This window comes from Vigna radiata, chromosome 10 (genome assembly GCF_000741045.1).
Source record: "Vigna radiata var. radiata cultivar VC1973A chromosome 10, Vradiata_ver6, whole genome shotgun sequence".
Classification (NCBI taxonomy): domain Eukaryota; kingdom Viridiplantae; phylum Streptophyta; class Magnoliopsida; order Fabales; family Fabaceae; genus Vigna; species Vigna radiata.
This window is the reverse complement of record NC_028360.1, coordinates 16,921,929-16,926,401: the sequence shown is the minus strand read 5'-3', so window position 1 is coordinate 16,926,401 and position 4,473 is coordinate 16,921,929.

Sequence of the window (4,473 nt, the reverse complement as noted above, 5' to 3'; positions counted from 1 at the left end):
CCAAAGCTTTTGAAACGCTCCTCCTCCAAACGCTCTCTGCAACTCTCACTCTCCCATTTATACGTTAAAAATATATTTAAAAATAATACATCAAAACATATAAATTCCATTATTAAAATATCTGAAAATTAATATAAAAAGTAAACTAATAAAACAAATCTTAGAAATGGAATGGGGGGGTGGGGGTTAGAATTGGGGAGGTACAGGGAGTAACCCCCTAACATGTTTGTTTTGGAGCAATACGAATTTAAAAATCTGAGGAAAAAAATGGCCCAACGTTGTGGCAAAAGCACAACCTAACATTAATTGGTTATGACAAAAGTAGCCTCACTTTAAATTAACTTTATTTATAATATCAAGTTTTAAATTTTAGATTTAATATTTCAGAAAAATAATTTAATGGTCTTACCAATCTATGTCTTTAAGAATTAACATCATCCAATAAATAAATAGAAAATTTTTATTATTAAAATGGCACTGAAACACATAATAAAGCGTGTTGTAATAAATTTAATAAAAAAAGTCACTTGTGAAACTAAATAAGTTTCTTTAAGACATTAGTTACCAATTTTACTATCTAATACCATACTCAACAAGAGGAATAAATCTCATAGCAGTGCAAGAGTGATTGTGGTTTCATCGTTTTTAACACTGTTTTTCTATTTTTATTTATTTTTATCTGAATTGGAAACTATTGCATAAATATTAATAAAGGATATCTAGAGATTTGAGAACCACATACTATAATCTCGATATACATTTTTATTAATTAAAAATATATATGGTACTAAAAAATAATTTTGAAATATTATTGTGTATTAAATTTAAATTATTTTTCTTTGAAAAGAACAGGAATTCTAAACTTTAAATTGAGCATTCAAGATTATCATTAAACGGTCTCCACTTTTCTCGTTTATTGATCCAAAAGTATAATATTACAAGACAATTTCATTTTTTTTTCTGACTAGGAGTTATTAGAAGAATTCCATTTTATTTCAATATAGATTCAGCATATTGAGAAAATAACTATTTATATTAATTTAATACATGTTGAACAATACTTAAATATCAAGCAGTGTTCAATTGGTTTTTAGAAATAACTCTTTCAATGAGATGATAAAAATAAGTAGTTACAACTTTTTATATATATATATATATATATATATATATATATATATATATATATAAATATTGAACCAAATATGTTTCATGGGAGAGAATTACAAGTTAATGGATTTGCCATTTTAGCCCTTAAAATACAAATTATTACTTTAAATTATTAAAATTTCGAAGCACTTTTAGTTCGTCCATTATTCCTGGTCAACTAATTATTTCAGGCAGCTAATTTATAAACTTTAAATTATAATTTTCACGAATAAATAATTTATAAAGAATTTATATATTTTTTATAATTATTCTACTGTATTATTATATTTTATGAATAATGTTATAATTTTAAGCATAATAGATACGTTAGCTTTATTGTATTCAGAAAATTATAATTTAAAAATTTAATTAATTGAGTTAAAATAAAATTACAATACTTATAATTTGAATTATATAATATTTATAAGAAGAATATGTAAAGTTGTGGGGCTAAAGAAATAAATTTTATAGTGGCGGCATTGTTTTGCGATGTTGATGAAGTCCCCAACGAAGCATTGATAAAATTGTCTGCACATTTTAAAAGTAATGTCACTGTTAACCCTTTTGAGATATCTTACCGAAAATACCTCCAACCAAAGCATACCTCTCTCTTCAAACACTGCTTTGCTCACCCAATATATGCCTTCATCGCTTCGTTGCAATTCAATCCAAACAAGGACACGGGAATCCGAAAAGATTGTCAATTGGGCTAAGAAGAGGAAGAAAGTGTGAGGAAAGGAAAGAAAGGTAAGGGAAGAAGTGTAAACCGTTGATTAAGGATGAGATGATGGCCACCGAGAAAGTAAGGAAAAACTTTTTTTAACAACATTTTTTTAAGAACTTTTTGACAACGCATACGTGACAGTTTGTGTTTGATCTATTTTAAATATTTTTTAAACATAAATTCAAATAGACCAATAAAATGATGATACATGTCTTGTTATAAGAAGTGTCTTGTTGTAAAAAAAGTTATCAAAATATCATCTTCGAGAAAAGGAAAAAAAAAAAAGTAAGAGGCAGAAAGTGAGGAATGTGGAGGACCAAAGCATATAGGTGATTTTAGTTTGGTAGATATGGCCCGTGAGTTAAAAGAAAAAAATGGTGAGATAGAGATGGAAGTAGTTAAGTCGAGAATGCGTGTGAGGCTAAGGGGGGTGAGGTGTCAGGAGGTGAGAGAGGGACTGTGTTGAGAGAATGGGAAAATGCAGCACGTGGGTGGGGAATTTCAAAGAAAGAGACTGCGTCGAATGGAATAGGGTTAGAAACTAATGTAATAAGGGCCGTCAAATGCCCACTCTCCCCAACAACATCTCTTTCATGTCGGATAATAGGACCAACACCTTCTCAACGGTCAACTTCACTCCAACCATTTCACACCACACCACTTTTCCTATACTTGTTATGGAAACTTTACTAATTACTTCTTTCAACACATTTATCCTTAGTTAATCACAAAATCAGATATAATTCCCTCCAATTAAACTCTCATTATATCCCCATCAATCCATTCAGCGTCCTTTCTCGGTTTCTCCACTACACCACATTTTCTTTGCACTAATTAGAACCTTCTTTGTTCGTGTGATAAGTTTGGTGATGCTGCTGTCAGTCAATGGTAACTCCGATTGGCGTGGCCCTGGTGCATTTCATTTCTTTCTTTTCCACTCATATACCTTTTTTCCTTCCAACATGGATTATTTAGTTTAGTTGATGAGCGAAACAGATAGGAGGAAGTAGTGAGACAATGGAACACATCTCACTTGCAGAAAGAGATGTCACCATCAGTCAATCGCGCAGAAACCACTCACTCCCAAATGCATGCTTACCATTAAAAATTATGGCTACGCATTACTTCACCAACTCTGCTCTTTCTGTGTGCATAAATATAAAAAAATGGTAGTAAAAGCTAATGCACACCTATCTGCTCATCATGATTCATGGGGAACAACAACCATATCTCAATTATTGAACACACATTTCATTTCTCATGCTAAATCAATCTTCCTCACCAATTATTAGTCTAATAACTACTTATCCCTACTTGGAATAATATCCACTTCCATCCTCATCAACACTGTTTATTTTTCACACAACCTATTTCTCATAAATATTCTCCCCATCCTTATCCATAATTATCTCTCCGCATGCACTTATCCATTTACAAATCAATACTTTTCTCCTTACAATTATCATTTTATGTGTTTCGTCTCATTTTTTTTTGGATTTAATTGGAAGCTATTAAAGAAAATAAACTTTATCTTGAATTCTGAATTGATAAATAATGGAAAAAATGTTGGTCGTAAATTGAAGTACTCTGAATTAGGCTTGAAAAGTGGAAGTGTGGTGGAGAATGTAGTGGTAGTGTTTTATGAGTTACATGAAACGTATTTAGTTTTGGCAAGCATTGATAGAAATGGTTCGAAAGGTCTTAATCTAAATCCCCACGGGCAAAATAGGTGCGCTGTTCAAACGGGGAAAGCACTACAGTACCCTATCTTTCATGCGCTTCGTAAACTTTTCTTTCGATTACCGACTCAAAAAGGAAGTCAAAAATAAAAGAAAATAAAGTCCATGCTGATATCTATCTTATTTATTTATTATTATTATCTTGTCAATTATTATGTATGAATATAGTCTTTCAATACAATAACATTTTTTAAAAGAAGAACTACGATTATGCTTGGAGGAAGGAAGTGATTGTGATATTCCATACGTCTCACGTTGGTGTTATTTGACCAACCAAAATCTTCTTCAAACACGGTAGAAGAACTACGCATTAGACCAGTTCCCAAGCATTACGTAAACCAACCAAAAACTAGGGGCACGTGAGTGATTTGACCTAATCCTGTTTCATATATTATGATATTTTAATACGCTGAAATTTAATTTAATTAAATGTCCTTGACAAAAATAAAATTAATTCCAACTAGTTTTATGATATTTGTGTTAATTAAAACAATAAGATAGAAATACATGATTGATTTTGTCTTACATTGATAGTATAATTTGTTTGTCTTAGAAACACAATAATTTTGGTCAAACGGTATTTATTGTATTGGCCTCCTAGTGAATATATTTTAAGGATCTTTGTTGTGTTATCGAGAACAAATTATATTTGTTTCAGCCTATTTGTCTTTATGAATAAGACATTTTCCTGACTTATTTATTCGAAGCTCGTTCTTGAAAGGTCAGCCATGTTGGTTGTCGAGTATTATCAACATTGTACGTACGCTGTAATGCCTCCAACAAAGCTTGTCTTGCTCCATTTTATACTGAAACATCTAGATAAAAATAATAAATATCAAATTTTGCATTCATTCATTTATTTAT